Source organism: Sylvia atricapilla, chromosome Z (assembly GCF_009819655.1).
Source record: "Sylvia atricapilla isolate bSylAtr1 chromosome Z, bSylAtr1.pri, whole genome shotgun sequence".
NCBI lineage: Eukaryota > Metazoa > Chordata > Aves > Passeriformes > Sylviidae > Sylvia > Sylvia atricapilla.
The window spans coordinates 85,591,374-85,604,323 of record NC_089174.1 but is presented as its reverse complement, the minus strand read 5'-3'; positions in this window follow the sequence as shown (position 1 = coordinate 85,604,323).

Here is a 12,950-nt window from a genome sequence, read left to right as displayed (position 1 = left end):
TCCTGCTTTCTGTGAGGACAGGATTTCCTCCTCTGTGCTACAAACTGGTCAGTTTTCTTTGTATGGGCACTTATTAATGAGGCTCCCCTGTTTGTGAGCACGTGTGATACAAACACAGATCCATTTTTCTTAGTGTTACAGTATTAGAAGTCTTCATAATAGCTGTGCCATGCTAGGAACAGAACCTTGGAAGCATTTAATTTGTTTCCAAAACACAAGTTCACATATCATTAGTGGTACTGTGCAGTGTGTAACCTGGAAATGAGAGAGGGAGAATTTTAAGTGTTGGAACCAAAAGGAACCAAGATCTCCTTATTTTTATTTTTTGTCTTCTTATTTTTTCCTTTTCTTTTTCTTTTTTTTTTTTTTTTTTCTTTTTTCCCCAGTAATATGTGGTAAAACTTTAGTAGCGAAAAAAAGAGTTTCCATTTCTGTCAGATGTGGCTTTAAAATATACCCTTACCAGTTTTTCAGCTGTGCACTTTTAATATTTATCTTTAGAAATGAGACTCTTTAGAATATCCTGCCCTCGTGTGACACCAATTCTGTATGCTTAGTAATAAACCAAATAAAACTTGATCTTGCTGATACTGCAAGAATTATTATACATAAGCTAGAGTATATTCAGATCAGATTTTCCTCTGAGAAAACCTGCTAGGATGAAAATGTAATAAAACTCCACCACAAGTGCATATTTGTAAAGTTTTCCAGTGGAAAAAGAGGAATTTGAAGTTTGTTTTTCTTTAGTGTACATTGTAAATGTTCCCTTTTGTGGAAGTACACATGCATGCACATGGTAAATCTGACATTTGTGTTCCAAAACACTGTATAGTGGAGAAGTATATTAATATTTGTTTTATTCTTTACTATGGATTAAAAATTATGTGGTGTATGTTAAAAATAAGAAATACGATTAATTAAGTGGGTTAAAACTTCTGGTTTGGTGTTGTGCCTGTAGAGCATAGAAAATAGAAGGGGGAGCAAGACATTACTGGCAAGTTTGGAGTGGGCCACGATTCTCTTGCATTATTTTGGAGCATCTAGATTTGGAGAACAATGTGGAAACAGAATAAATATTATCCTGAATATAGAAATCCTAGAATATGTTCTTGATTCGCACAAAAGGTAAGAGATATTGCAGAAAACCTGTGTGTACCTCTGTGTAAGGACAAGCAGCAGAGAACCATGCTGGGGAAATTCTAACTGTCCTGTGCAAATAGACTGAGGGATTTGCTGATCAAAAAAAGAGCAAACTAAGGGCATGGTGAGAGAGCTGCCCTGGCTCATCAGTTATCTGGACTTAACAGTGGATTGTGTTTTCTATGTCCCATATTTCTTGCAAAAATGATTTGTTGTTACACTCTGCATTGCCTACCCACATTTAAAATGCAAATATCATTTTTTCATCACTAAGGGTGTTGTAAACTCTTTGCCACTTTCATTCATTAACCCTTCCTCTTCCCCATATGTTTAAGTTTCACAATCTTTTTTTGGATACTCTCGTTAGGGACGAGGTGTAATATTCGACAGGCAAATGGTCAAGCTTGTCTCTGCTGCAGGTGGTGTTTGGCAAGAAGTGGCAGACAGATTAACAAACTGAGGAAATGCAGTACAACAGCACTCCATTACATTTTAACTTACACTGAAATTGATCAGTGCTGATGCCTCTGATCTATCTGCATTTGGAAATGTTGCAGAACTATTGTTCTGCATATGGAAATATTGTTAGATTTTGCTTACAAGGAAATCGCTTCTGTGGAATTAAATGATGCCATGAAATACAGTTTCTGAATCTATTTCAGTAGTATAATGTGTGTAATAAAATGTGTCTGCCTACAGCAGTACATAGACTCCATAGACTAACTCAGCAGGTTGAAAATCAGCTTTCTTAGGCCTGGGCCATCTTAGGACATATCCAGACAGAATACATATAAGTACATTCTATCTTTTTAAGGTCAATTGTTTCCTTATTACAACTGATTTCAAAGGGAAAATGAGGGTTTCTTGATTATTTTTTGCTTACAATGAGACATTTGCTGTAAATCTTATAAAGAGTGCCCTGATGGCTTGTTTCTACATTACTCAGCTTCCGTCTGATTTACACACAGATTTTCTTTATTCTGTTTTTTTTGCTTCTGAGACTCAGATTTGTGCTCAGTGGCTGTGTCTGACATTCTTCCCTGTGGCCTCTCTTGCTCTCTCTTTTCCAAGCTAAACTAGGACTCTTTTAGGCTCTTCACTGTTGAGAGACCATTCCTCTGACCACTGTGGTTGGGATCACCCGGCCCTCTCCCAGCTTGAATCCACCTTTCTTGGGCTTGACTGAACAGAAAGGTAGGTGGTTCTCCAGGGATCAAAGAGCTCCACAGGAGGACTTTTTAAAGTCTTCTATGCTGACATTAAGTTGATCACTGATCATTTTCCTTGCTGGAAGTACCTCGAGTGATATCCTGTGCTCTCCCTCTGGCTGCATCAGATGGTGTCATCTCTGGTGTACATAATCCATCTATAAATAAAAAGTATTTATCTTGAGGAGCAAGTGTACCTTTATAACCAGAAGGGAGAAATGGACATTTCTGAGTGGCCATTCAGAGTTGTTTATACAATTTCTGTTGTTTAGTTTATATGTTGCTTGTCTGCTAAAGTGTGTTGTCCAGCTTCATGTACTTAATTTTGTTAACCTCCTAATTCCTAGACTGTTGGTGATGATATTTAAGATTGGTGATAGTATTATTTAATAGGTCCCATGGCTGATCACCTCTCAGAAAACTCCTTTATCCTAAAGTTTTCTTTTCACCATTACTCCTCATATACCCTGTGAGCTATATATGTTACTCCATCTGGCAACTCTTTTACAAATTACCAGCCTTTGCTGCTTAACTAATAGTTTCTCATGTTCATCTCATTTGGATTCTTTACTGAGTGACATGCTGACTTCGTCCAGCTAATTAGCTGAAAAATTCAGATGGCTTATTGAAAGAAAGAGTGAAGTTAGCTGGGTACAATCAAATTCTGGTAAATTCCAATTGCTTTCTCCCATTTTCCAAGCACACATGAAGCTTATGAAGTTTTCTGTTCTGTATTTGTTCTAAAACTTAGTGTATTATTGAAGTTGAGACTGTAGGTGACTGGCTGACCAGTTGGAGAAACTTATCCCATTGTCTTCCTTAAATAAAAACAGTGTTCATTTTGTTCTTCCAAAGTACATCTTAGGATAGAGACTGTCTTTGCCACCACAAGATATTTGGAGTTTCAGCTCTGCTCCACTTGTACTATTTCCTCTTTTTCTTTAACCATCTTGATGGCATTGTCATTTTTCTGTTGAAAAGTGAATCGAGTATTAATTTAATTACAGAGTTATGCTTAGAGGATCTTTGATTTTAAGATCATATTTAGTACGTGTGCAATGGGCTTTCTTTTTAAATTTACTAATGCATATAATGATCATTTGAAGAAATTGCAAACTCTTGAACACTAATTCTCTCAAATTTTTAAAATTTGATCTTTTGCAATAAACAGCTTAATTCATTTGATCCAAGGTGAGTTGGCTGGTGATCATTCAAATCCTGTTTTTACCAGCTCTGATGTGGAAAATCTAATAGGAAAAAGCCCCTCAATTACAGTAGTGTTGGTTTATTTGCTACCTGGTGAAGATACACCCATCATCCATGTGCTGAAGTGGCCAGAACTGACAGCAGTCAGTATTATGTTTTTCTATGCATGGAAAGTTCAAGTAAAAATACAAGTTCCTGACATACCTTTCCCCCATGTAATACTGCAGTGCTGTGCCTGCAATCCTGTCTGGTAGCCCATACCAGTCTCCAGGTCTATCCCATTAATATCTTTCTATTCCAGACTGATTTTGATCTTTCTTTTCTTCCTGAGGTCTGTCACACCATTAGGAGGCAAAACTACTGCACAGTCATAAACATTATTTCATTTTACCCAAATTCTTTAAAATACAGGGAAGTATCTTTGCAGAGCTGTGTTTTTGCCATGGTTATAATTTTATCACATCTCTGTTACTCCTTGGAGATCCATTTTATCATGATCTCTGCCATCAGTTTCAGTGTCAATACAGCATAGCATGTCCTGTTACACGAAGATAAATCTTACTTGCATATAACAAGTCATTCTTTAGGCTTTCCAACTACAGTTACTTTCTCTGTTTTTTTTTTCTAAGAATATTGCTGTGAAGATAGCAGCCCAGGATATCTAGATTCAGTTTATGGCTTGGCTTTGTAGAAACCATTTTCAAATATTCTTGTGCAGATCAGTTTTTTGATGCCTCTTTGCCAAGTAGAATGAAGGAAAAAATGTCCCCCAGTGTCAGAAGGCACTTCCAGGGGGTGTATTTATCAATACTTGGCAAGTGCTCAAGTAATTTAGTGGTAAGTACAGTAGAAATAGAGACTGGATGGTTCAATCCTCAGAACAGCGGTTAATACATAGCCAGATTTTTTTTTCTAAAAGGAAACATTAGAAAAAATTTGAAATTCATCAACCATTTTGTAGAATAAATGCTATCCATGCCTTTTCCAGTAGTTATCATTATTATCAGACTTGGTGTATTTTCAGGTAAATATGCACCACTATTCAAATGAAATATAAATATAAATTTTTTACTGATTTTTGTAAAAGGGAATCACTGTCACCTAGAGAAAAGCTTCTGTTAATAATTTCTGTGATGAGGTCCTGCTTTTAGACTGGTGCTGTCATTACTATTTATTAATTTAGCAAAAAACTACTTGCTCTTGTATTTCTTACCATATATTTGAAGGAAGCTGCCATGTTTTGGGTGTTCATTCTGACAATTCTCAGAGCTTTGTTTCTACACCCCAAGTTTAGGACATGTGATTTGCCATTTGAAAATGAGGTTGCCTGTGCTTTTGAGTCTCATTGTCACAAAAACATGCTACCTTTTCTCAAGTAATGGTATTAAAATAATGAGTCTCTGATTCATATAGCTATGATTTCCTTCAGTTAGAATGGTGAATTCACCCAAGACCTCATATAGTAGCAATTATTAAAAATAGAGATGATACAAAGCCAGTAATAGATGATGATAGAAAAGTAAGACTGCAGAAAAAGACACTGAAATAACTGTGTTAAATGAAGGACTCAGGAGATTTACAGCCTATAAATAATTGCAGAGATAATGGTATAAATGAAAGAAGGGAATTACCCGCATTCTCAGAAGAAAGGAAGACAAGGTGCAATGGCCTGGAGCTGAAACAGGAAAATCTCAAGTCATAGGAGGATGTTTCTTACATGTGAGAGTAATTGCACAGTGAACCAGAGGGCAGTGCAGTGGCACTGCAGGTGGGTTACTGGGGCCATGAGCATTCCTGCAAAGTGGAGCTGGACAGATTAGGTGACATGGATGAGCTTCCCCAGCTGCTAGTTATTTCAAGAGCTTACAAAAGTCAATCTGTTTCTCTGCATCATCTTCATAAATCCTTCTACAGCTGCCAGTTGTGTTGTGCCAATGGGCTGTCATGCTGAAAAGCATCTTTGCAGCCAGGATCATGAACCCCAGTGGCTTCAGTGAGGGTAAGGGTCTATCTTGTCTCATTTTCTATTGAAATTATGTGTGCTTTCTGCTCTGGTTTTCCCAGCAAGCCCCATCTTTCACTCACTGTTGCTCACTCAGTAGAGTAAGTTCTCATTATCATCTTCATTGTCACGTTCAAGTGCACTGCAGTGCTTATCTATTTTACCTATATTTGTATCTAAGCATCAGCAAAAGCATGCAAGAAAGGTCCAGTGTGACCCTAACCTGTTTCTTCTTCCTATTTATCTCATTCCATTTGTTGCTCTCCAAGTGACACCATCTATTTCTGACTAATTCCAGCATGTGAACACAGCTGTAGGGCTTAACTAGGCTCTACTTAGTTTTTTTGGAGAAAAAAAATAGTCAAGCTCTACTTGCATTTGTCTTAGGTATAGCAGAAGCTCTTGCGGTGTTAACACATTCCAGGGAAAAACACACAAAAAAATCTTTGGAAAATTCCTGATCCCTTTTCATCTCCTGTTAGGAATTAGAAATTCTAGGTCCTCATTAGTGCAAATTGCCAAGAAAACTCACTCCTGATTTATCTTTTTGGTTTTGCTAGGTAGTCATTCCTGTGATGGAATTCCTGTGATGTAATAAATTCTTCTTATTATTTTTGAAGAGTTTACTGATGGGAAAAAGCAGGAAATGTCATGAATTGGTCTCCAGGCTGCCACTGGTTTCAACAACTTGTACTTGATCGTTTGCCCTTTTTCGTGGTTGCTACACTGCTCTGAGTGAGTAACAGGCAATGAGACTACCTGATTTTAACCTGAAAGTTATCTCAGAAATGGTGTTAGGCTCCAAATAAGCAGCCCCATCAAGAAACTACAGCCTGGGATCATGATTGTTTAACTGCAAAATGGGAATATGGCCAAGCTTGGTGCTGGATGCTGCTTTTCAGCCTGAGCTGGAAGGCCCATCTGCAGGATTAAGATCAGAGCAAGATTCAGCCCTTTGTCAGCAGGCTTTAAGTGGCTAAAGGATCTGCTCTCTTTCATATTTATTTTGCAAGGAGAGCGTTTTTTGGTGCCTTCTGACAGGCTCCACAGATATTAATAATTTAAGCTTGGTGACAGTTCTGTGAAGGAACTCGTGCATACGAGCCTGAGGGACAGCCACATGACTGGTTCAGCAGGAAGGCAATTGCCATGTTAAACTGCCCTGGTTGTTTATCCACTTCTTGCTGCCTCACTTTTCCATGGAGTCCTTAGCACTGTTTTGTTTCCACTTCTCAGTGCAGTTAACTGTCTCAGAAGGTGGTTCTGGACTAGTGACCCCCCAGGAGCAGTGAATCTGAGGGAGAAAGCTTTGGGTTTGAAAAAGCTTTGGAGTTTCAGCACTGGAATTTCAGTTTATCTGAGCACATAGATCTCCCCAGGCATCCTGAGGCTTGTCAGGCAAGGGCATCTCCTTTTCAGGGCCTCCCTGAAATTGCTCAGTGTACACACTGCCAGCTGGGCTCCCTACAAGCCCTCCCTGGATAGTGAAGTGATGAATTTCTCCTGTGACAAATGGATTACACTTTCTGACTGAGATGCTATCTCATCCTTTTTAAGGAATGGTTGATATGAGTATTTTCTGTATAGTTTTAGGTGTGCTTTCCCTCATTCCAGTCCAATTTGAATCCAGATTCTTCAATGCAGTCAACACATACATGCTTTATATTGGGGTACTGATTCTATATTTGGACCTTAAATAAAAGCATTTTCCTACTCATTCTGAAATTAAGGACTTTTATATAGTCAAACTGCAGGCCTCTGGTTCAGTCAATGTGTCTGGTTTTCTGCTTCCCACCCTTATGTCGCTGTGGGTGAAAAGAATTCTTGGAGCAGCATCTTGCCAAAGGCACACCTGGCAGCTGCCTGGGTACAGCTAGCTGCTATGTTTCTGATTTTAGTATGACTATAAATTAAGAAACAAACCTTCTTCCCAGGCTCCAGTTTTGGCTAAGGATGTTATGTTATTTAGCAGCTGGGAAAGTGCTTATATGGGTGCTTAACTAATTAGTTTCACTCTTATTTTTGAAGAGTTTACTGATAAGACTTCAGTCCATTACTTTAACAAAAAGCATTTGTAACATCTGTGAATTGATATGGTCTGTCAGTGTTGCAAACATGTTGGTAAGCAACTGCATGTCTGCTTGCATGAAGGTAATATATACCATTCTGTGTGCAAGCTGGAGATAGAGCATCCCAAGCAAAGAAAAAAAATTAAAAAATAAATATTTGTAAAGCGTAGTTCTTTAGAAACCCAAAGTGTAGTGTTGTGAATCACCAGAGAATTTTCTTACCACTATGACAGAATTAATTAATCTTATATACTATTATATACTATAATTTTATATACTATACTATATTAATTAATCATACTATACTATTTTATAACTGTTTCAATAATTATTATTAAAAATAATTAATACTAATCACATTATTAATAAAATCCTAATGTCTTCACTGAATTTTTAAGGCTTCCAATGAGACTTTTATCAGACTTGAGGGTGAGCAAAGGCTGATGTTAGCATTTGCCTTTGTAAACTTACATTTGGGTAGGTGCAGCTGGTGGTAAGTAGTGCAAGACAGACTTACAGAAAAACTGGGCTAGAACTGCTCCTCCAAAGTCATCTGATCCAACTCCTGCCTCGAGAGAAGGCTGATACTCCCAGCAACTCCTAGGTTGCTCTTGACATGAGAAAAAGCATGTCTGAACATGTTTTTAAAACCTTTCAACAATGGAGGTTTTTTCTCCAGGTCTTTTTCTGCAGCAGCAGGGCATTATTGGCTCCTTATTTTGTTATCTGCAGTTTTCCACCTGACATTTAAGGTGCACTAAGCCTTATAGAGAGGAAGTTAACTGTGCTAAGCATGCAATGTCTGTGTTATGTTTTGGACAAGATTGAGAGGCTGTGAGGGTGTCTTTGCAAATTCAAATGGGATAGTTTTATTCCTGGTCAAACAAGGGTGTTTACAGCATGCCTGTCTATTGTATGAAGAAATCTTCAAGGGCACTTTAGCAGAGGTGAAAATTCCAATTACAGCTATCTTGTGTTCCAGAAGCAGTCCTAGGATCATGCACAAATTCACCTGATGAATTGATCTGAATGTGACTTGGCAAAAGCTCACACCAGCAGCCAGAAGGATCTGAGTCCTTTGAATAAAACACTCAGTGTACACGGTTCCAGCTGGGCTCCTTACTCGCAGCAGTCGTGACGCAGGTGGGTGATGAAATCTACCCTTTGCTAGCCAGAGGGCAGGAAGCAGAGAGCAGAATGGCAGCCAGCAGCTTCCTCCCTTTCCCTTTTCCCTCTTCAGCCTCCCACTCTGGTAAAAGGGAACCAGGCACAGCTCTCTCAGGTTTATGTCCCAGCCCTCTGCTGTTTCCAAGGCAAAGTTTTCCATGACATGGTACTTCTGCACTCACGGATTGCAGGAAAGCAGGAACAAAGTCAGGTGACACCTACCCCTGTACTAGAGGCCTCTGCAAGCTCTAGACAATTATTTTGAGGTGGTTGATTCGTGTAGTAGCAGATGGAGTTCTGCACTGCTGTTCCTCACTGCACCAGGCCACAGGGCAGAGAGCTGGCGCTGTATTCCCTTCCCTCTCAGTCCCACCTTTTCCATTCAGTAGCTCCAATATGTTTGTGCAGAAAGGCAAGTTTTGTGTCACTGAAACCTGAACATCTCAGAACTGTGTTTGCAGGGGCAATGTGGTAAAGGAGCATTCATGGCCAAATTCCCTTCTCCCCTGTTCTTGTTTCTAGAGGTGAGCTTCACACTTCTGATTTGAAAGGTCAGACCAGGTAAGTGTTTATAGAGTTTGCCTCACCGGAAAGATGCCTAAGGTTGTTGTTTTCACAGTAATGTCAGAAGTAAAAACTTATTTGAGCACTTGCTGGTGTAGAATTTATTGTTTCTTTACACTTGCATTTTGTTAGATGGCTTGACGTAAAAGCTGTAACATTCTACTTCCACCTAAATTCCTTGATTTGAATAGTTATCAGGAGCAGAATTGCACAGGAAAGCACATGTTATGAGAACAATACCTCCATTATTACCTACTGACACTGTAATCTAATTTGAGTTTAAAGAAAGAACAGTTGTTAATATCCAGTACAGTAGGATAGCTGAATGCATTTTTGCAATAGAGAAACACTGATCTCTGACAAAATGTCAGAGCACTTGTGTTTCAGGTATTTATGTTTCAGTGTTGTTTACTTTGCCATTTTTAACTGGTACAAGATTTCAGTTGAATTAATACTTGTATCTTTAGATGGACTTTATTTTATTTAGTTTTTGTTTTTTTGTTTTTGTTTGTTCTGTTATTTAAATGTTTAAAAGTTTGAAAAGCATGATGCCGAAAAGACTGTTAATTAAGGAGTAATTCCTTATTTGGAACCAAATTTGTGTCTCGAAACACTGAGGACACAAAGGAGCCTTAATTTTCTCATGATGGCCTAGATTAAGGATAATGTTGTAGCTGCAGTGATCAGTCATGGCCTATATCAGAAGCTCATAGGCTCTGATGTATTTCCCATCAGGGCAGGGATGGGAGTTGGAATGCTCTGTTACCTCTGGTACATTTGGTACCTCTGTTACCTTTACAGGCTGAGGGAGCCCAAAGCACAGGAGATTCAATAACCTTCCCAATGTCGTGGCAGGACCTCTGTGACAGGGTGAAGGGTTTGGGTAGGAGCAGTTGTACCACTCTGTCTCCCAGTGTACAGCCCTGTAAAGAGCTGGTGTGTGTTCCCATATGGACCCGATTATCTGCATTGCATAGTCAAAACATGGCCACAAACTGTGTTTTTTTCTAACGCAGTGTGCTGAACTGGTGTAACAAAGTGACATTAGCAGGAATTTCTCACCATCAAATGCATCAAATGCATCAAATTTCTCACCTAAACTGCAAATCTAGCGGGAATGCTTCTGTTTACATGTAAGCCCAGCTCTTGCCCTCTCTGGAGGTGATGGAAATCCCTCCATTTATATACTGGGCTCTTCACTGTGCCTAGATTTCCCTCTGTTCCTGTCCAAGACATCTCCTAGAGGTGTATTTAAGCAAGTCAAGGTAAAGATACCTAAGGGGAGTTTAAAGTATCAAGTTTGGCTTGCTGGTTTTGACTCTCAGTAGGAGCACTTATGTTCCTGGGTCACGTAGGCAGCTTTAAAACACTCCTTGCTCATTCTTATGCAAATCTGAATACTGGTCCTTGAGCCAGATCTCAGTTATGCATACAGTGTGGCAGCTGGTATTTGCTCCCATTCCCAGAGGGGGGAAATATTGATTGTGTATTTTTTGCTATTGGATTTTGGGTAACTGAGCTGTTTTCTTCAGTGCAGGCAAACTGCATTCAGCCATTAACTACAGTAGCTTAATTAAATAATTTGAAAGTTTCTGGTTTCACTGTGCTAGTTGATAGGCTTAAATACATTTTTTTTTGGTGCCAATAGAGTTTTTCCAGCTGTTTAATAACACATAAATAATGGTACCTTTTTAATAGAAGTGTGTTTTCACAGTGTCAAACTTGTGAATCATGCTTCCTAATTCTGAATTTAAAATAGTATTATGACTACCAAGATGGCTGCAAGATACATAATAGCAAATAATACAGACAATTTCTAAAAAAAAGAAGCTACTGCTTGTGACCAAGTATGTGGGCAATTAAATAAGTGCTAACTGGCCTTTTTTAACATCAGATGCTGCTACATAGTAAGGCACAGAATTATAAATTAGTCAGAAAAAAATCTCTGAATTCTTTTTGAGATATTACATGCGTTAGTTGTACAGGCTTACTTCTCAAAGGAGATTTCAACATTCATCCAGCATGCAGATATTTGCCAGACACGCCTAAGTTGTCAGAATTGCTGCCTAACATACATGGTGTGCCTATTCCCCACTTGAAATACCACATTTTGATTTCTGCGTAACTTGCACAATAGTAGGCCTATTTCTCTGTCCCATTCCTGTTCTAACTTTTAGATTATTTTTCCTGCTGGAACTACTCTCTAACATTTAATTACAGCTGCCATTTTCTCTCTATACTTTGTACAGTTTTTACTCTTATGCATAGACAGAGTCTTGCTTTTCAGTTTCTTTTCCAACACTTATTTCGTGTTCTGTTTGCATAACCTTACATGTTTTCAGATATATGGAGCTTTAGGGATCCAGCTTTGTCAACAGGTCTTAGAGAGGAGAGAAAAACAGGAGGGGAGTGAAAGAACTGAGTTAAGTCCCAGTTGCATTAATAAAATAATGCAAATAGTAAAAATGCTTGCTTTTGTGTCAGTGGCGGTGTGGCAAATAATTGCAATATCTTTGCTGAAATGTGCAGTAAGAACTGCGTAGAACCAGTGATGGCCAAGTTAGAAAACATTAGTATTTATTTATACTGAACTGTGATTGAAGTAATGTGAACTGAAGCACTCATTTACTGTATTACATGGTCATAATTTGCATAGGCTTATTGATGTCTTGAAAAAAACCTTAGCTGAACAGGACTTTCATAATGCGTGGTTTCTTGAAAAGAAAAACAGCTGAATTTTAGGTTTGTTTTGTGGCCAAGGTTTAAGTTTGCTATATGAGACATAGCAGTTACAAACTGGAAGACACATCATTGTGCCTTGTATGCAAAACAATGGTAATTACAGGAATATTCCCCAAACCACGTGGAAATGGGTGGTCCCTGCAGCAAGGAACAGCCAAGTCTATCCTGTGATTTATTAGGAGTAAACAGTGCCAGAAGATGACTGTATAGCTTGTATAATGCAGAAGGTTCCCATTGTCTCAGGAGGGAAGGTGAGGTGAAATACATGTCATTTGTGTTGAAATGTAGAGTAGAGGCTTTGCAGCTACTGAGATCCCATGGGGAGAAGCTGTAGCCTGCAGTCTGATGACACAGTGAATATATGACCATGGCTGGCTGAGCTCATGCACAAATGCCCTCTGCATGTGTGTGTGCTCAGCTTCCTGGACTCCAGCCAGCCCCAGTTCAAAAGCATGTTTGTGAAGCCCAGCCCCAATCACTCAGCCTCTGCATATAGCTTATTAGCTTGGGTGGCAGTGTCACCCTAGCAAGGTCACAAGGGCTTTCAGCTCGGTGCTGGCTGGAGGCCCATTAGATTCGTGTGCCAGCAAAGGGAGCTCCTGTGTACTTTTTGTGGCTCATTTTTCCACATCCCATAAGAGCTTACGAGGAAAAGCAGTAACACAGAGGCTGAGAAAAATGTGTAGAATGCTCTAGAGCTCTTTTGAACCTAGCTATATTTATTGAGAGAGCTTGTCTATTACTTATAGACTGGGTCATTAATACACTTTTAAAGGCCACGGAGAAGAAGGTTAAAGGCTTTTACTTAAAGGCAGGCTAACACAAAGGTAAGTACTGCTATGCCAGCCTTTT